Raw genomic sequence first — 21,897 nt, forward strand, 5'->3', positions numbered from 1 at the left:
ACTTGAATAATCCATTGAAACTAGAGTTAGAAAAGACTATTAGGTGATGTAGTCTATCCTTCTGCTAGTATAGGATTATTCCCAAGGTTCTATGTGTAATGCAGTACATTAGAGCTTGTGAAACACAGATTTTTAAATGCAGTTTAGTAGCTTGGTGCAACAAACTGACACTGGCTCTTTAAAAGGGAGCAGGGCCAGTGCAGTCCGCCCTATGCCTGGTCAGCTGACCCCAATTAGGTTTAAAAAGAGGGCACCTGGACTTACATGAGATGAGACTAGAGATTTGTTGAGTTGGGGTCATAGAGCTGTAAGCAATAGGAAGTGCTTGTGAGAGGTAAAGAATGGGGGAGCTGTCTCCTGGGGTGGGTTGAGGAACCTTTTGTTGTTTGTTAGTGTTACCTATAATGGGAAATAAACTGCATGGAAAGAGACCCTGTGTGGGTCCTTTCAGAGCTGTGGAGAAGGACAGCTTGTTATTCAGCCTTTTTAGACTCCATGATCTCATATCACTCCTGAGTTATTATTCTACTTTCTTGCAGGTCCTCCTTCTGCCATCCCTGCACATATTTGTAAATGCTTTTTAGGGTGTAGGAGGTTTCAAGTTGGGTGCTGTGGGATCTGTAAAGTGAATCTCTCCCAATTGTAGAGGCAGATAAGATGCAGCTTTCTCTCTACCACTGACTTGTCTCTTTTCTAATATGTAGTAGTGTTGCAGCTGTGTTGGTCCTAGGATGCTAGAGAGGCAAAATGGGTGAGGTAATATCTTTTACTGGATCAACTTCTGTTAGTGAGAGAGATGCTCAGAAGCTACCCATCTTCTCTCTCTTTTTCTAATACTTAGTCCTTGCCCAAGAAAGTTTATAAACTGTCTGTTATGTCTATACAATGGGGTTGGGGTTTCTAGGTGCTACTGCTATGCCAATAATAAAAACAAGCTATTAATATTTTATTTAGGCACTAATTGACCTCCCCTCCCCATGTCATTTGTGGGCTGCATCCTGATCTAAACAGGAGTGTCTGGCATAAGGTCTAGTCTGGCGCACTTAGCGGGAAGGAACTTCTTTGTGGGGAAAAAGATGCTGGTCTGAATAGCTCCCAAATGTACTTTCATCCACATAGTCAGCAAACCTACATGCACGTGCAATTATCATTGTCTGAATGCTAAGATTATGGGATATGTTTTTCTATCTTCCTGCCCTAAAAATCATGAGTACGATAAGGAAGTTTGCTCTTTTGTTGTTCTTTGCTTGGCTGTCTTCTGTATTCATTTTGAGAGGTTTTCTACTTATGGCAAGTCTAATTAGCAGATACATTAATTAAAAAAAAAGAAACCAACCACCCACCCAAGTATGTGCTATATCCCTTCCTCCTCTCCCCTCTATTGGCCTCTGACAATGTCTGTCTCTGCTTCATCTTTGAACTCCTCAGGGCTCGGACTGTCCTTTTGTCTTTTTAGAAGTGCCAAATGTATCCTGGGTATTACCATAAGCAATTCAATAAAACTTGAATATGAAAAAATAAACTGGGTAGTTTTTAGTATCTCTTTGACTTGTACTGCAGATTTCATGGAATAGTTTGGCTGAAGGCCTATGGCTAGTGACTCTATAATAGAATTTTTTTTTCTGTCAATGTTTAACTTGATTAGTTGAAGAGTACTTTATATTCCATAACTTTGCTAGTTGAGGTAGCTGTATAAAAGTTGTGGTCTTCCTGCATGTTTAAGAGGCTTCTTGGCCACATTCCTTTCTCGTTTTAGTAGTAATAGTAGTTGTGATTTGAGAAATGTACTAATCTGCAACCATTTTGGCTGTCAATATTAACCAAAAATTGACCACTTGAGGAAAAAATCCTTGGCCAAGGACTAGAATAACCATGAAAAGTTGAGGTGTGATCAAAGGCTGGCTGACCTACTAGCAATCTTTGAGAATACTAGACCCATCATATTAACCCACAGCCTGAATTATTGACTGACTATTCTGCAGTCAAAGCCTGCTAACTTGGTAGTTTTCTGACTTCATTTGGAGCTTTGTGGCCAGATTATTGCTGAGTTTGCGTAGTTGTTTCAAATAGAAATCAAATTTGGATAGGCTAGTTTAGTGGTGTATAATAATGCTAGTGAAATTTGGTCTATTGGAATAAATCAGATTTCAAATAGTTATTAAAATGTGGCCTCAGGAAGATGTAATTAAAAAGTGAAACTCTAGTTTTTAATTCTCTAAGCAGATCTGTAAATTGTGGGTATAAATGTTTGATAATGGGATTTGTACCTTGTTTAGCATGGAGCATGTGTGTGTTTAGTCCATTTGGGAGAACTCTTATAACTTCCCCTGTTTGGGGTGGGGGGAGAAGGAGAGAGGGACATCACTTATTTTCCTGCAGTTTGAAGATTACTTTGTGCTTGTATTAGTCTTGATTAGCACTGGGAACAGGATTTCTGTAGGCTGCATTTATTTTACCATTTGCAAACAGTCAGGCTTAGGCCCAGTATGATCTCTGGTAGTGATGAGTTGCCTAGCTTTGGACTCTTCCAATGGACCTTTGAAACTCTGAACTCCACTAAAGACTTTCAAAGCGTGCGTGTGTGTGAGAGAGACATGTGGCTACAGGAGTCCCTGCAAAGCATCATCTTAAAGTTCAGCTCTCCTTAGAGGTCAACAGATATAATTTCTTAAAAGAATTGGTGCATTTTAGCAACCACGGTACCAAGAGATGCTAATTAACACAGCTGTTATCTAAAGTGCTTCTTATTTATATACCTGATGGTTAACCATGCCATCTGGAAGTACTTCTTGTCAATATTTTTCCTTTCCTGTTTTTTAAAAAATAAAGGAACTCTCCAGACGAACAGTCAGTGCTATGTACATCTTTCAAGTGTTTAAGTTTAATTCCCCTTAAAAACAAGAACTGAAAGTGATGATATAATCAGAAGAAATAGGGGGAAAAACAAGTGGAATTCTGACCCCTCTTTAGAGTGTGTGTGTGTAATTTGTGCACACATTATCCCCTCCAGCAGTTCCACATTTAGCTGCTCTGAGCATGAGCTGTGATTGTCACTGATCTAATTCCTATGGAGCTTAAAATACATGCTGGATTTCAGTGTTCCTATGTCTCTTGCTCTTTGTTAACAGATATCTTTTAAATAGCTGCTCTTTCAATCTCAGTACTGAAAGATCTTCTTGTAGCTATAAGTGTTTTCCTGTGGACTCTGATATACAGAAGGATAAACATATTTACTGAGGGGATAGACACACTGTATCGAGGGGCTAAAAACAGGTTCACAGAAGGAAGGCCAATGAAATGCTAGTAGATGTTGGTATAGGTCCTGGAATGAAAGGGCAGAGAGACAAGAGACCAACATTCCCTTAATGGCCAAGAATCTCCTACTTAATAAGCCTCCAAACTAAACACACAGTACAGACAGTGTATTTATAAGAAATAAAGTGTTAAGCAGATGACTGACAGGCAGTTAACTGCTTTTGGTTTTGTTTCTTTGCTTGGTTTCTGTGACCAAACTTCTAAAGTTACTGGTTGATTTTTGGGTGCCTCAATTTTTGGGGTGCTCAGTGTGAGAGACTCTGAAAATCAAGCCCCTTCAAGGTGTCTCAAGTTGGATATCCAAAAATCTGAGGCCCTCCCAATCATCAGTTTGATTTGACAATCCTAGTCTGTAGTTGTAAGCTTGTATTGCTAAGCTGTTTCCTGGCCCCTTGCTGTCAAGCTATAGGATTAACAACACTATGTTTTAGATGACAAATTGCTTCTTCCCCCCCACTTAGCTTGGCTAAGATGATGCAGAACAGCTGTCAGAAACAAACATTAGTAATGTTTTGACCTTGTGTAGGAGCTTAACTAGCTATTTAGTTGTGTGGTCCTTTTCTGGAAGGAACAACTTTCTATTATTCATTGAGACATGAGTCCATTTTACAGTGATCTTCCTCTTCCTTCTCAGAGGGATGTTCAGTATGGGTACCTCTAAATAAAGCAGGAGGGGACAGGGGGAGGAGGAGAGAGGAAAATAGTAACAGATGGTAAGGTGTGCTAGAGGGAGCTGTGGAGCAAAATATTGCTTTCTGAGTCTGAGTTTCAGTAGCATTCTTGGTAATGGGACTGGACTGAATTGTCTACATACAGAGGCTGTTTGCTGTTTCCTGCTGGAGCAACAGGACCCAGCAAAATAATGGACTGACTTCTTGCTATATTATACATAGTTGTCTTATTGTTGAATGATTGTTAAAACTTTTAGAGAATAATTGTCACCAACCACCCCAAGAGACACCGAAGGGGATGAGACTAGAAGCAGCATAACATTTGTTTTCTTATCCAGGCTCAGAAGTTCTTCATGATGATGACTTAGAGATAGTTTCTCCAACCTATAGAGAATGATTCTGACCTTGTCTTGAAGTGTCCTATATTTGAAGACACTGATGGTGAGTAATGTCTAGTACATATTGAATGTGTATGGAGGTGAGTATTTAAAAAATCCTGTTCAATTAATTGTTCCTATGAATTTTATTACCCAAACAAAATTGGGTCTCCGTTACAAAACTAGCAATAGAAAGTGTTAAGCAGGGTACTTCACACTGAAGTGCATTTATTAATGACAAAAGGGTTTATCACCTCCAAGAAGTTGCTAGCTAATGGTGCCTGCCTTCAGAATCACTGCTTAGCCAGTGAGAGTTGGTTCTAATGATGCAATTGATAACAGTTACTACCATGTGTTTCATTGTATGTATTTGTCACTCAGTATCCTCTGAACTTTGTTAGTTAGAATTATGAGAGAACCACACTGAACAGCTTTGAGTTGTTACAGGATACTATAGCTCTCCAATCTGCTCACATCAAACTAACAATGTAAATTCAGTTATGTACAGAACTTGCAGTTATGTGGCAAGCAACTGAGTGCAGCCTCTAAAGAAACATATATTTTGGCAAGAACTCTAGGCACTAGGAATGATTTTTGAAAATAGTGAAAAGTCTGCAGATTCAATTGTCATCTGCCACTTGCAGCTGACCATATGGATATATCAGGGATTCTGCTCATGATGAACAAACATTTGTTGCATCCAAAGTACCAAAATAGCCACCAGCAAACCTCTGTAGCTCGAAAGCTTCTCTTTCACCAACAGAAGTTGTTCCAATAAAACTTATTAGCTCACGCACTTTCTCTTTAATATCCTGGGCCCAACACTGCTACCATAACACTGCAACCAGCAAAACTGTCAGAAAAAGCCAATATGTGTCCCACCCCCCGCCCCCAACACTGTTTAGGGGCTAATAGTTACAATACACCTTCATGTTTAGAAATTCCAGGGTTAGGCAAGGTCACAATACCAAGAATATATAAGAACACAAGACCAGCCTTCACAGCAGAGACATCCAGGCATTGTTCAAACATTAACAAGTCAATTTTATTTATTTGCATCAGTATCAAACAGACCTCCATTTCAAGACCCCAAAATGGGATCTACTGTATAGTAATAAAAGAACTGCCATAGGACTTTAGTAGATTGGGACCATGTTTTATCAGTGACACTGCACCCCATATTCATCATCATCATATGATTATGGCATAATATGATGCATTTGTACAACATAAGTCATGTGGGATGTCATTGGAAAAGTTGATTTGCTGAATATGATTATCCTATTTTATGCATGTATCATTTTTGTATCTGAAGTTATGAATATTGACTAGGGATCTGTATTTAAGTGGCTTTACTCTAGGAAACGCCTACAGCCAGCCTTTCAGGTACAACAATGAAGAAGCCAGATGGAGCTGACGGACTGTGAAATAGCTTAACCTTTAGGCCAGCCTATAAGCAATGGCTGCTATAACACTGCAAGGGCATGTGACCAGACCACATGTCTCTGGACTCCATCTTGGGATGTCAGTCTTTTTCCACAAACCGGCCTGAGAACCAAGTTTTGAAACAAAGGGAGTGACATCATCTGGGGGTGGTCACTCCCCACACAAGAAGACTCCTGGAAACACTTGAGGAACAAAGACTGAAATGGTGGAAGTGCTGGACCCAAGCTAAAGGGATTTCTAGCCTGTGTCAGGCCTACAAAAGGGAAACTGCAACAGTGGAACATATTAAGAAAAATGGTCAAAAGTAGAAAGTATTGGGGTATGTCTAACACAGCAGCTGGGAGGTGTAATTCCTAGCTCAGGTGGACGTACATGTGCTAACTCTCTCTTTGAGCTAGTGCCTAAAAATAGCAGTATAGCAACCATGGCTCAAGCTTCTCACCTGAGAGGAGTCCCATCACCCAAAACACCATGGCAACACTGCTATGTTTGGCACCAGCTTGAGCAGAGCTACATGCATATGTTAACCTGAGCTGGGAATTCTACCTCTTACCTGCTGTGTAGACATTCCTTTCGTCTTCAGGATTATCCTTTGCTCCAGAAGTGCTTGAGCTAGTGCCTCTTCACTCTTCCACTTCTCTCCAGACTAAGTCTGAGCTGACTCCCTTCTGTAGGGAGTGTCTCATAGTTTTTACTTTGGCTGCTGTTGAAGGATAATCACTATTTTAAATTAGGCAAAGTTTATCTAACAGTCAGTAGGAAATTAAAAAAAAAAGCATGTAAACAGTGCCTGACTAAAATGGGATAAAGTCAGTTGTTTACAGGCATTGCAAAAGCCAACTTTTTTTTTTTTAAAAAAAATCTTCATTACATGTGCTGTGGGTACCATTCCATGCTTGCTTGTGTTAAAAATCTTCTCTAACCCACTGGATGTGGCAAAGCTGTTAGGTTGGTGGCCCATCCTAGCAAAGTATCTCTGTCCCCCTCTTTCTCCTCAGAGTACATCTATGCTGCAATTAGATGCCCATGCTAGCTGACTCAAGCTTGCAGGGCTCAGGCTAAGGGGATGTCTAATTGCAGCGTAGAGGCTTGGGCTGCAGTTCAGGCTCTGGGACTCTCCTGCCTTGCAAGGTCCCAGAGCCCCAACTGCAGTCCAAATCCCTGCACCGCAACTAAACAGCCCCTTCACCCAAGCCCCGCAAGCCTGAGTCAGCTGGCATGGGCCAGCAGTCCCAGGTGTCTAACTGCAGTGTAGACATACCCATAGATATCGTGTCTTTCTGGTTCTCCACAGGTTATGAATTAGTTTACATCCGTTTCCACACACACATTATGAAGCAGCTACCACTTCCTCTCATCTCCACCCTAGGATTGACAGTAATCTCCCCTTTCATTGGCGCAATGCTTTATTGCTTTGAGCACAGCTACTGAGAACTGCAATACCAGAGCACACCAATGATCCATTATTAAGACTTTGATGGCTGGCAGAATCAGGTACATCAGAGACCCATATTTAGCATAATGAGTCATGGTCCATGATTAGGGCTCCTAAGCACCACTGTAATATATCACATTGGCAGATGTGCAGGTGAATGAGCCCTTGATGGTGTGGCTGATGTGGTTGGGTCCTATGATGGTGTCCCTTGAACAGATATGCAGACAGAGTTGGCAGTAGGGCTTGTTGCAGGGGGTTGGTTCCTGGGTTAGTGTTTCTGTTGTGTAGTTGCTGGTGAGTATTTGCTTCACACCCCTTCTTGTCAACTGTTATGAATGGGCCACATCCACCCTAACTGAATTGGCCTTTTTAGCACTGCCCCCCCACACACACACTTGGTAAGGCAACTCCCATCTTTTCATGTGCTGTATATTTATACCTGTTTTCTATATCTTCCACTCATGCATCTGATGAAGTGGGTTATAGCCCACGAAAGCTTATGCCCAAATAAATTTGTTAGTCTCTAAGGTGCCACAAGGACTCCTTGTTTTACTGATACAGACTAACACAGCTACCCCTCTGAAACCTATCCTATATAGTATAACAGCAGATTACAGCCTCATTTATGTAAATGGCTAGTCTCTTCAAATCCAACTATGCTCTTTGCTTCGGTGATACCTTGTTGTGCTGAGCTCCACAGGTTAATTATGCTTTGGGCTTAATGTATTTCCATCTTCACTTTAAATTGACTGCTTTCTTAACTTTATTGAATGCCCTCTTGCTTCTGCATTCAAACAGAGGGTAAACAGGAGCACCTGACTGATCATCTCCATACCATTCATTGTTTTGTATACCTCTCACTTTCTCCCCTTGTTCTATTTTCTTGTCCACATGGGACAATTGACATGAAAGTGTTTAGAATAGCATTCTATTTCATTGCCTTTCCCTGAACCATTTCTATCTCTGCTATCATACCTTTGAGATGGGGTGACAAACTGAACATAGTAATCAAGGAGAGCAAATATCCATTTTTATAATGGAATTATTATTCTGTTCCTTTCTCCATATATTTTAACACCTTGTTGTCTCTTTGATCCCTGAACTAAAATTTAACTTTGGGTACATAGGTTACACTATGACACTTCCTGTCTGGTTATAGTTAATTTAGAAGCCATCCATGTGTGAGAGTAATTAAAATTTTTCTTTCCAATGAGCATTATCTTACACTGGTCTACATGGTATTTAATTTACGTTTTATTTGCTTGCTGTTCAGCATGATTAACTTCCTTTGTTTATAGATATGTATTGGGCTATTTAATTTAATGACTCTGGTCTAGAGGATATGTGGGCACACCCAGTATGAGCTGTTTGTAAATTATAGAATAATAAAAACAAAATTGCAGTTCAGACTTAATTATGGGGTATTTAGAGCAGCAATGTCTATTTATGACAAATTATGCAGGAGTAAATGTCAAAATCGAGCTGCAACCCAAATTTCAGACATGTTTCTGAAAGCCATGTACAGCACAACTCTGAGATTTCCTGTAAATGCCATAAAAGTGAACTCTCAGAGTACTAAATTTCTTCTAATGCTTAGTATTAGAAGGTAAAGGTCCTGCCCTTGCACAGAAATTGAGTTAGAAGCTAAATTTAGACTGGACAAAAGTTAGAGGTCATTCTCACAGGAAAGAAAACTTGTACCCTATGTTCATACCAGTTTGAATTCCTGTAACTAAAACCTCAATCAAATGAATGTCAGTCACTGCAAAACTCAAGCTGGTGTAGTATTGTATGCTTTGAGCAGTGGTGTGAATCAACAACCCTAAGAGCTGGAAAATTAAGGGGACTTTTAAGAGGGGGACAGTGGGGTAGGGGAGGTGTGGCAGGGCTAAATGTTTAAGACTGAGCACTCAGACTGAGGAGATGCAGGTGCAATTCCCAGCTCTACCACAGACTGTCTTTGTGACATTGGACAAATCACGTATTCTCTGCCTCAGTTCCCCACTGTTGGGTTAAGCCTCTCTGAGGTGGGTGGGTGTAGCTGCTGCCTCTCATTTTATGGTTGTAAGAAGCCATTAAGTTCTATTAAATAACAAGGCAGTTGAAACAATAGCAGCCTGCACCCCAATACAGGCACATCCCCACCCAAAACAAAGGCATATTCACGGAGAGGCCTTTTGCTGGTTATTTTGTGAAGGTTTATGTACATCTTGGGGCATGGCTACACTAGGGAGTTTAGTGGCACAGCTGCACCCATGCAGGTACGCCACTGTAAGCTGATCGGAGAGAGCTCTCAGGTCAGCTTACCTACTCCAGCCACCACAAGCAGCAGTAGCTATGTTGGCAAGAAAAGCTCTCCTGTCGACATAGCACTGTTCACACCGGCACTTATGTCAGTGTGACTGTCGCTCAGGGGTGACTTATTCTCTCTCTTGCACATGCACAGCACATAGCAACATAAGCTGTAGTGGCTTAGTGAAGATGCTACCATGCCAATGGGAGAGCTTCTCTGGTCAGCATACTTAGTCCACCTCCCCAAGAAGCAGTAGCTATGTTGACGGGCAAAGCTCTCCCATTGACGTATTGCTGTCTACACAGGGGATTAGTTGTACAAACATGTATCACTTAGTGTAGATTTTTTTTCACACCCTGAGTAATGCAGTTATACCAATATAGGTCTGTAGTGTTGACCTGACAGAGAAGGGAATAAAGACACACCAGACTTGTGCTGGCATCACTACCTAAAAAGTTATCTAGGCTTTTCTCAGGACTGAGTGCCAGCTAAAAGGGTCTTAGTTTCTTTGCTCACAGCTCCATCTCCTTTGATTCCTGCTGTGTTTAGAGAAACACTTTTTGTAAACAAATAGGATGTAATGGAGGAACTACTTGATTTGTCTTCTCTTAATGGAAACAACCCACGAGGCCCCAACCTATGGCTTACTGTTTGGTTCAAAGGAGGTAACAATATTACTTTCCTCACAAGGATGTTAAGGATAAATCCATGTATACTTGAGAACCATTTCTTCACTACGGGGGGGGGGGGCAAGAGGCACATATATGAAACTAAACTACTTAAAACAATGGTGGGTTACTAATTTGTGGTGACCTACAAAGTGAAGTAACACTTTTTTTCCCCCTTAGACCTAGAGAATACTCCTTGCCTAAAACTCAGGATATTCAATGTTAGTAGGGGGTACACAATACATTAAACTATACTTGACCCAAGCTTATCGGTAGTAACTACTAGCTAATTGACTTAAACAGCACTTTGTTAGTAACGTATTAAGAGTCTAATGTAACCATTTTCCCTCTGTAGCAGATTTTCAGCATGCTAAAGAAATTAACACTATTAAAGATCTCTAGCAGAAATCACCATAGCTCCAGTGAACTTCCATGAAACTATGCTGATTTACACCAGCTAAGGAGCTGTCCCAAAAAGGGACAGATTATCTGACTCCTCTTCATGTTGAATAGTATCTTTGACACCATGAGTAGTCCTATTGTCTCAGTGGGACTACTCGTTATGCATTGTGATTAGGGTCACACTCTGATAGGTGATAAATTACAAAGCTATCATTGATATTTATGGTGTTAGGATCTGTACCTGTAAGGGGTATGACTTCTGAGACAGGAAGCCTTAGAAAGGGATGCTGCAAAAGCCCATGGTTGTGGAATAAAGCACCTTGGGCCTAGAATGATTACTGGACACTACATGGTACCAGGAGGAAACAGAAATTAACCTGAGTGAAGACTGGAGCAGCTAAAAGCTCCACCAGAACTATAGTGCAATGCTGATTATTGGCAAGCACTGAGGGGCAGTCAGAAGGCAGCTTTATTTCTGATAAACTCAATATGTTTGTCTTCAGTTAACTGGCCTACAGGAGACTAACAAAGTATATTACAGAAATCTGAGCAGTACTGCACTCCAGGTAAAATGAAATAGATGTTTTCAATCTGCGGGAACATAATCTCATAGTCTGTGATCAAAAGATTGAGGGCCAACCAAGTCCCTGATAAGAGCCAATTGTTGGAATTTGGAACAAAAAACTTAGGCTACTGGGAGACCCAGAATTAACCATTGACATGGCAATTAGAATTTCCAGAAGTCACTCAATCCACACTGAAGCTTAGGGACTTTCCAGAATGAGCTTAGGGAGGGTAGGAAGTCACTATAGACAAATGAAGAATGCAAAATAATACAAGAGACCTGAGCCAGAAAGTCATGGCACAGCACATGCCATAACATCCAGGACAATCCCTGACACATTTGGGGGTGTGGGGGGAGATGCAAGAAATGCAATGGACTACATCACTTTGCTGGTGCTTGCAAGCCCTTATTGTGTGCACACAGCACAAAGGATGACAACAAGCACCACCGGCTGATATTTCCATAGGTGTAATGGAGACGACTGTGCAGCAGGTGAATGGACTGTCATCCTGAAAGATCCCAGTGTGTTTTAATCTTGTCTCAGTTTGGGGGTATCAACTTGAGATATTTGGGCATGATGAAAGTTAAATGAGCTCAAGTGAGGTTGAGACTCAGTCAGCCTCAGCTGTCATATTGGCCATCCTAAGTTAGGGCACACAAGACGAGGGGGCAGTGTTGACCGTAATCCCAATTGGCATTCAGGTGGTTGTTTTGAGGGGTGGGGGAGGTGGATGTAAACTTGGAGCACTTTGGAGGAGGTCACTCTAAACACTTGGCTGTATTACCCAATCTTCTATAGTTCAGAGGACCTCTCTCTTTTGCCAGTACTCTATAAAGTGTAGAGTGTCAGTTATAGAACAGCATTATAGCTTTCTAAAAAGGTCCTGAGTCAAATGTAAAAATAGGTCAATATGCTCAAATCTCAGTGAGTCACAAAGACTATACTTCCTGCCCCCCCCCCCAAAAAGCGGGGGGGAAGTGTTTTTCTGAATACAGTGATATATAGACATCTAACCTATTGGGCAGGTGAGAGGGTGTGGTGAACTCCCCCGCCTCCCTCTTCTATCAGGTTCTTTGTGGTAATGTATACTTATTACATGGTAAATAGTACTGTATATTGGCACAACATGCTACTGGCTAACATTTTAATGGCGGTATTTCCATTTACAGAAATGGCATTTGAATTTTGTATAGGTGTAAGCATATTTGCTTATTATTATAGCTAATAGGAAATGTAAGAAGATCTCATACTGACCATAGAAATAGTTTAAAGCAAAAATTTGTTGAGGGGTGTTATTGCTGCAAGTTGTTTTGCTTGGCTCCCTTTTAAGGACATTCTATTAACAAAGAAAAATCTGTAATTAAATTAGTATGGAAGGGATTTATATCAGTAAGTGCATCATTGGGAATGATAATCACTACATCTAAATGGTATGGCAAGAGGAATTGGAAGAGAAGATATCTGTCCCAAAACACAGTCCAGGGACTCTAAATTTAATGTACATTACAGCTTTCAAATGCAAACCATATGGGAAACATGCCACAAAATAAGAACTGACTTGAACCTTTCCCATCTCTCCAACTATGCTTTTACCATTTTTCATGCTGTTCTGATTCCAGTCCTGCTGAAGCTACAATATGCAGAAGTGTCAAAATACCACAAGCATCAGGTGTACTTAGCTAGCCTCAAAAGGCCAGATTGCTTTATCAAACCACAGACCAGCACTGTTTCTGGCAAACAATTGTCTTGTGCACCAGAGGATAGAGTTGTGTTGGTTATGCATTAGATCCTTAAGCTAACATGAAAACTCACTTGGGAATGTCAAAAGCTTGTGAAGCAATCATGCCAGCACAGTTAGCTGAAACCCTATGGCTTCTGTTCACCTCTAGTTTCCAGTCACTTGAACTCTTACTGCCTTTGAATCATGGAAGTGTAGGACTGGAAGGGACTTCAAGCAGTCATCTAGTCCAGTCCCCTGTACTCAAGGCAGGACTAAGTAATACAACTGAACTGCAATTGAGAAAACATCCACCATAAATAATCCAGACAAATCAGATGTCAAGAATTATAACATTCAAAAACCAGTTGGAGAACACTTCAGTTTCCCTGGTCACTTGATTATAGACCTAAAAGCTGCAATATTACAACAAAAAACTTCAAAAACAGACTCTGAGAGACTGCTGAATTGGCATTAATTTGCAAAATGGACACCATTAAATTAGGCTTTAATAAAGACTGGGAGTGGATAGGTCATTACACAAAGTAAAACTATTCCCCATATTTATTCCCATTTCTCTCTGCCTCCGCAACCCCCCCCTCCACTGTTCCTCACAACTTCTTATCAATTGCTGCAAATGGACCATTCTGATTACCACTACAAAAAGTTGTTTTTGCTCCTGCTGGTAATAGCTCACCTTAACTGATCACTCTCGTTAGTGTGTATGGTAACACTCATTGTTTCATGTTCCGTGTGTGTGTGTGTGTGTATATATATATATATATATTCTGTATTTTCCACTGTATGCATCTGATGAAGTGGGCTGTAGCCCACAAAAGCTTAAGCTCAAATAAATTTGTTAGTCTCTAAGGTGCCACAAGTACTCCTGTTCTTTTTGCGGATACAGACTAACATGGCTGCTACTCTGAAACCTGTCATAAATAAGATGTTCACTTATGGCTTAAAAAGCAACTAAATACTGCTTCACCAGGGAGCTTACAGTGTACTTAGCTGGAAAGCATTTAGCTTGCCTGCTGCATTGTTTTCTTATAAGAGAAAATGACTAATACTTAACTCCTGGCTTACAGAATGGCATTTTGCACATGGCCACTTATGCTCTAGAGTCTTGACACTGGCAAATCAGACTGGACTTCTGGCATGTCTGTCTTGTTAACATGCCAAGCTGGACAACTTGCTACATTACTGTTGCCTTTTGGAAAACACTTAAACACTTTCCAAGAAATAGTTTGGAAGTCAGTTTATTCTGGGTTTTACAGTATTTATTTGTTGCACAAGGAATAAGTTCAGGTCATGTCCTATTAATTGTCAGTCTACTGATGTAATAGATGCATTCTTCTGAGGCACAGAGAAGACATTTTAACATAGATAATGAGTGATAATACATCCAGGTCTCTACACACACTGCACTTTTACATTTGTGAAAATTTTCTGTCTTAATTGTGTTTAACTGCCCAAAAAATCTATGCAAAGATTTGAATGCTAAGAATGTTCTAGCTTTAGATAGCAAGGGTTCTAGTTTCATCACTATTTTCATGTCTGCTAGCACTGAGTTATAGCCAAGTGGCCAGAGCAGATGGGTGAGAATCAAGAAGGAACTGGGTTCTGTTGCTACTCTTGACATAGGCCCTAATCTTTCCAAGGCATAAACAATAACTTTATGCATGTGAGTAGCCCTATTGATACTAAAGGAACTAGGCGGCAGTGTGGGCTAGCGGATGGAGCACTCTAGTCAGGAGTCTTGAATCCTTCTCTTGACTCACTAACCTGGTGTGTGGTATTAGGCAAATGTCCTTCCTCTTTCCCCCTTCTTGACCTCCTTTGTCTTGTTAGATTTGCTCTTTGGGGCAGGAACTGTATCGGTATAGCACCTAGCACACTGGGATTCCAACCTCAGTTTGGGGGCAGGGGATCTCTACATGCTGCACTAATACATTTAGTATTTACATTAAAGACACAGGTTGCTAATGCAGAGAAGATCCCATGTGGCCGAGAGGGGAAAATCCTGCTGGGATGTAGAAGAGAATCCAATGGAGCAGGGAGGAGAGACCATCACACTGACACTTCCTTAGCAGTTGTTATTCAGTCACTGCCTTGCCCTTGTCCCTTCTAGGCATAGGAATTGGGTTGTCCCCAAATAACCCCCACAGATCCCCAATATAAGCATGGATCATGGAGATCTGTGGGAAGCCCTGTGCGTCTTTACTACCTGCAGGCTTTTCTTATTTCCTTGTCAGATGGTGCATTCTCCTTCTATGAAAGGTTATCTGAGTTATCTGACCCCATGAGTCTATCATCTATCACTACAGAATAATATTACCAATTTAAAGAAGGGGGGGAGGAATTCCTCAACTTCTAGAGTAACAAGCATGAGCAATAGGCATGGATTTATAAAGATTACATTCTGCCAGGCAAATATGATATGCTTGGTTTTGATAGAATCACACTATTAGTGGACGAAGGAGAAACCATCTAAACACCAGCTGTAGAGCCAGATGTGATAAAGTGTCTCTCAAAAATAATACCCTAGAAACTAATTCAAAGTGTCTTTGATATAAACATTGTCATTTGGACTGAAAACTTACTGAAGGACAAAGGATGATAAATGGCAAAATATTGAATTATGGCCTTCGATGGTCTGGTAAAAAGCCAGTTTGTGGCTGAGTTATAAGGGTTTCAAAAATTTCCTTTTGTGCTTGCATGCTAACTGGTCTCATCAGCTTAGTTTAGTTCTACTTTGTAAAGTAGTGCTGTAAAAACAGCACTATGCGGTTTTGTGTTTCTCACTAATTCCAGATCAAACTTGCATAGCTTATAACTGAAGAGATGAGTTTACTTTTATAGCAAAGCCAGCCTGGGTTTTCAAAGTCGCCCATTATCACCTATAATAAACTTCCTGCAGGCCACAAATGTTTTCAACCACACTATCTTCTAGTTCACACCTGCACCACACCTGAGAGAGAATGAGGCTGAACAGGTGTGACTGAGGGTATGACTTGGAGGCAGTTGGGTTGTAGAGTCATCATTGAAGGCATAGACTTATAAAGAGAGGCATTCATTTTTATTTTTCAGTGTGGGAGGGGAAAAATAGATTGACCTAAATACTTTTTTTAAGGGGGATTTGAAGTATATAGGAAGTGAGGGACACTTCAAAAAGTTGAGGGGAGGACTTCTGAGGAAAAACTTTTTATGACTGGTGCAATCCAGAGCAGCCAAGAATCTGCATGGTGCCAGGGGCTACAGGCTTGTTCCATCATGCTCCCTGTGCTAGGGTTTATGCAGGGACCAGTGTAGCGCTTCTTACAGAGTCCTTATGTTTTGTCTGCACTGAGGGAATTCTCCCTCTGCTCCCTGTGGGCTGTTTATGGTCCTCTTACACAGTGGTGTATTGGGATTGGCACAAGAATCCTTAGTATTCTGTATTTTCCTTGCAAGAGACAAATAACACAATGTTCCCTTAAGTCACCTGTAGCCTATTTTCCATTCAAAAGGCACATATACTTCTCAATAACATTGTCACTGTCATGCAAAGAGAGAAGAATATGCACCAGAATGAGACTTCCACATGAGTGTAACATAAGAATAATCTCAATCTCAAATACCCATAAGCATCTGTTCTATTTTGTCTCTCTCCATTTCATTTCTTGCTTATATTTCAGTTGTCGCAGATGTTGTCCTGAAATCCTTTACAAAACCACAATGAACTCCTTTTACTCTCTCAGATTTAGTTATGGAGCAAGAAACAGCACAGTCACTCAGTGATTCTTTGTAATAGAACTTTGATTTATTTGGTTAGATGAATGTACGTGTAGTTTGAGAAACCTGTGACACCAACCTAGTTGCATTTAAATGAACACAGCAAGCAAAGGAGCCTGCAGCCAGAGTGCTATTTAGCAACTCTTCAAAACATAAGGCAAATCTGATGATACTTTTCTACCTTTTTCATTATTTTGCCAAAACACCTTATCTATCTTGTGCCATTACAAATAGCAAGAAGACATGGAGCTCACAGTTACCACTCAAAATTGTAAAAAATCTAAGCTGGATTACAGCATTTGTAATTGGCTAAATCATTTATATTAAAAGTATTCAAATAAATTTGCTAAAGCTTCTCAATTGTTTGCCTTGGCCTAAGTTAATGTATAATGTTAGGTCATGGCTGAGCTTACATATTTGAGCTAACAAACATTAAGTTCAGGGTTTTTTTTCTGTAGCGTAGATGAGCCCTGTGCATAAGATTATCTTCCATATTGGAGGACTTCTGTTTTTTTTTTTTTTTTTAAAAAGTCATCTTTCCTAAAAGGTAAAAAGTACCCGTGCTAAAAATGTGTACACCCTCCTGAGCTCTGTTCTACCCAACAAAGCCTACTGAAGCAAGCCAAATGTACAGATGTTACTATACATGCCAACATTTTTGAAAAAGGTACTCAAATTGAAGCCCCCACATTATGGGATGTGGCTCATTCTGGAAAGTTCCTGATTGTTCCAGTGTACTCCCTTCTGATACTTTTACCTTTTTGTGATACTGTCTCAACTACAGGAACCTTTTATAAAGAATAATTCAGACAGGAATTTGGGAAACGCTCTGGGCAGTAACTAGGAGCTGCTTCTTAGCCAGATCATCTGCCTTCTAATTATTAACTTAATTTGTCCAGTCAGCTCTAATCTGAAACTTTTCCCTTTGAGTTGACCTGAAATGGTAACTTACTTGTTTCTGGCAAAACAAAAAACTGGAAAACCTTCAATCTGGGACTTATGGAAATGCTGGCGGCAAATCCACTAATAGTTTCCTTTACTACTCATGTTTCCAAATAAACCTAAATATTGAAAATGTATTGACTTTACCACCACAAACCTGTACTGTCTCTACTAGTGGGTAGAGCAGGGGACTGGGAGTCAGAAGTAGTTTGCCATTAACAGTAGGCAAGTCAACGACTAATACTTCCAGAGCGCACACTGATTGAGAGCCTCTTTTTGGTTCTCAACTTTGACAGGCCAAATACCTGCAGCTCCCATTAACTTCCAGCTGGAGTTGTGAGCACTTAGTGCATTTGAAGATCAGATCCGATGTATCTTTTGTTGGGCACATAATTAACTGAAACCCTGACCTTAAACTCCTGTGCCTCATTGCTCCTAGTCTACACTGGGGATGCGAATGCTTGCCCATTTCTGAACAGTTCTTTGAGATATTGGATTTCTTTGAGAGATTATAGCAATGCAGAACTGTTAGAGACAGGCTTGTCCAGTGGTTAGGGCAATGGCCTAGGACTCAGGAGCCGTGACCTCAAGTCCTTGCTCTGCCCAAGACTTCCTGTGTGACCTTGGGCAAGTCACTTAATTAGGTGCTTAGGCGCTTCTGAAAATTCACTAGGTACCTGTAAAGGTATTAGGGGCTATTTATAAGTCTAACAAATGGCCTTTCCACACCTCAAGCAGGCTATAGCTTGGTGCCCAGAAGGAATGATGAAAACCAAAGCTAAGTTACCTCTACCTAAGGTCTCAGGGGATGCCAAGCATTGGTAAGACAATATGCATGTAGGTCTGTTTTAAATTCACTTGCCTAGGCCTGTATATCTTTTAGAAAACAAATCCCACTTCTTTTGAAGCAGCAGCTTCTGGGTTACTGCATAGTGTTACCATCCACAGGCTCCAGGAAGGAAACTCTTGCAGATTCCAAACCATTAGACCCACTGCTTAACAGAGTTTGCAACTGGGTTAACTGCCTCTTTGGGAGGGAGGAGGTGTTAAAGTGGCAGGGTTGTGGGATTCCATCCCAAGGAGAAATGGAGACTTGTTTTTTTTTCTTCCTTTTTATTATGACTTTATTAGTTAATTCTTGTGACTGGTCAGAGGGTGCTATGCTGTTTTGAATATCACTGCAGTATGTTTGTTACATCCTCAGCCATGTAATGAAAAGTCTCTCATTGGGGTCAGAGAATACATTAGAAGGTGCAGCCAAAGGCACTGAATTCCTGCGTTCCAAGGGGGTGCTCAACCCCCACTTTGCCCCTGGCCCTGCCCCCACTCCACCCCTTCCCCTAAGCCCTGCCCCACCTCTTCCTGCCCCCACCCTGCCTTGTTCCTCCCCCTTCTCCCCCCAGCACTTCCTGGGCACATGTCTCCAGTGTACATAATCTTTCCAGCACGCTAGGGATACAGGTCCTTTATGGCCTCAAACTCAATTATGTCTGCTGATCCAGACTTGGCTCTCTTGGGGCCTTGGGAGATGGATGGATGTGGCTAACTGAACAGGGAGTTTGATAATGGAGCCCATAATTGACCACAGTCATAACCATAGTAATATCCAAGCATGTGCTTCATAACTGATCAGTGGGCTTTCTGCTCGCTTGTACATGCAGGGCCCACTCCTGTCTCTGGACAGTAGCTGGGAGAATGGGAGACCCTGGGAGCCCTGATGGCTTCCCAGCCACATATGAGGCAGGCACCCTGAAAGTGGCAGGGGGAAGCTTATATCTAAGTAGGAGTCTCATGTCTTAAGAAGTTAGAGTTTCAATGTGCTCTTTCTATCAAAGCCAAATGCTAGATAGTGGGATGGAGGGGGCTGGGCAACAAACATCAATGAAATAATAGGCAGCAGAACTACTACTATGCACATGTGACAAGTCTAACCCTGTCACATTATTGCTAACCTTGTTCTCCCTCCTTTGCTATTGTTAGACTTATTGCATTTTGTTTTTACTTGCATTGTTAAGTCTCTGGGGCAGACACTGTTTATCTATGCGTCTGTACCTCCCATAGCACAATATGGCCCTGACCCCGAGGATGCTACAGTAATTCACTTTGAAAAATGCACTTAGGATTTCTTATTTTCGAATATATGATTTGCCTAACTTAGGGCCCTTTCCTTGATGTCCATAGCAAAACACGTTTCCTCCTGTCACAGTCCCTTGGTAGGCTGCTCCTGCTGAGACCTTACCAGTCCCCAGAGTGCACACCTTTCAAGTGACAAGCTCAGTCTCCATTTCTCCTTGAAGAAAGGGGTGTTAAAGTGGCAGTGGAGGCACTGGTGGGCAGAAGGCACTGTTTTTAACTTATGGGTACTCCAGCCCGAGAGCACCCACCCATTCAGTGCCTACTATGGGCACAGGATTAGGTATATAGACTTTTATTTAGGTTAGCCAGGGGGAGAGGGGATACTCCCACAAACAGAATGATTCTTCATCTTTCAACACACGCTTCCTCAGCTAGTCCTGGCCATCAAATATTTGTCTTGTCTACACACAAATTAAATGGATTTTAGTTGAACTGGTACAAAAATCACTATTGTTAAAGCAAGGTGAATCCCTGTGTGGATACTTCTGGGATTGTACCAGTTTAAATTAATAGACTTTAAAATGCATCCTGAATTGGCATTAACACTAATATGTACAGTAATTAAATTGATTAAAGTTTAGTGAGCAGCGGGGGCGGGTGGACACACACCAACTCCTACCAAAATAAGGGGAGTTAAACTCTTGTGCACAGACTAGGCCCTAGCTTTATTCATATTTGTTCCTGTTCCTTCAGCTTGTATTAATGGGTGCTATACAGATGGGGTGAAAATAGCTCTGCAGCACCAAGCTTGGATAGGGAATTCACTCTTCATCCCTTAGGTATTTGTAGCCCCGCCCCTATTTAGGCTTGACTATCAGCTACTGCCACCCTGAAATTCCCTCAGTGGGATTTAGGACCCTTGTATCCATATACTCCTAGATCACCTGGATTCCCCTTCTGGTTTTCTTGTCCTATATGGCAGTCTGAGGGCTAAACCCTCCATGCTATGCAGAGGTACAATGCCTCATTTAGGGTCCCCACTCCCATGTGAATATGGCTCCCTCAACAGCCCTTCCATGGTGCTTCAGTGATGCAAAGGGTCTCATGTGGACATATTGTCCTTGCCTTGCACTCAGGGTCTTATTTCTGCAACTAGCAATACAAAGTCCTGAGTGTGTTGAAAGACTAGCTGCTCTCTGGCCTACTGCTTCTCAGTTTTGCTTTCTTTCCAGTTTCACATAACATTCTTTCCATGGTGAAGAAATGGTTTGCTGCTTGTGCCCAAAACTGATATGCTCTCATGTACTTGAAAAATCAGTGTACTAGTCTAGGCCTGTCAAATACAAAACAAATAGGGTGAGAGCAATTAACAGCAAATATCCACACGATAACCCCCTTTGTGGCAACTCACTACTCAGAGCCATTGTAGTACCAATTGCTCTTTCATAGAATCAAGGCCAAGCAAAGGGAGAAAATTAGAAAAACTGGTGTTGCCCGAAATTCGTAGCTATAACTTCTGTAATGTCAGTGAGAACAGAGAACCCACTTGGGATAGGCACATTGAACAGGCTCTGGGTGGTGGGGCTTGTATTTTTGGCTTCAGCCCCAGGCCTCAGCAAGTCTAACTCCAGCCCTGGTGACCTCATTAAAATAGGGTTGCGACTGACTTTGGGGTCCCGACCCACAGTTTGAGAACCACTGGAATAGACCCACCAAGTCATCTAGTCCATCTCTCCTGCCAGTGTGAGATCAAACACTATTTCCTAATGCTTTTTCCAGTCTAGTTTTAAATGAGTGACTTGATAACATCCTTATCACTACCCTTTGGAAGACTTTTCCACAGCCTTTGCAAATAGGATATGTTTTACACGTGTATGTGAACAAATAAACCGTCTTGATTTTTGTGTACATTTTCTGTAATTGGACTTTTAGGGCCATTCAGGTGCTGTAAATCATGAAAATACTCTGTACCTGCATCTGAGAATATTATGTGCTGGTCTATAAGCATTTCTGTGCACTGTTTGCAAGGTAATGGATGGCTAGGCAGCCTTTGAAGTAGCTTGAGCCTACCCTGTGCAGTGTCTTGTAAATGAGGACTATCACTATTATTCAACATTTATATTGTTGTAGCACCTTAGGCTACAACCAAGAGTACTGTCTTGTGCTAGGCACTGTACAAACATATTTCAAACAATGGTCCGTGCCCCAGATAACT

At 41.3% G+C, this 21,897-nt stretch overlaps 1 long non-coding RNA gene across 1 annotated transcript in view; it reads left to right on the forward strand.

Annotated features, from left to right (window-relative positions):
* The first annotated feature begins 285 nt into the window (after positions 1-285).
* The window catches only part of LOC120408621, a 55,449-nt gene continuing 33,837 nt past the window's right edge, over positions 286-21,897 (forward strand). The window contains exons 1-2 of the long non-coding RNA XR_005600826.1: positions 286-334; positions 4,325-4,427. This is a non-coding gene — a long non-coding RNA (uncharacterized LOC120408621). The remainder of the gene's footprint in view (positions 335-4,324; positions 4,428-21,897) is intronic.

Source organism: Mauremys reevesii, linkage group 6 (assembly GCF_016161935.1).
Source record: "Mauremys reevesii isolate NIE-2019 linkage group 6, ASM1616193v1, whole genome shotgun sequence".
NCBI classification, from domain to species: Eukaryota; Metazoa; Chordata; order Testudines; family Geoemydidae; genus Mauremys; species Mauremys reevesii.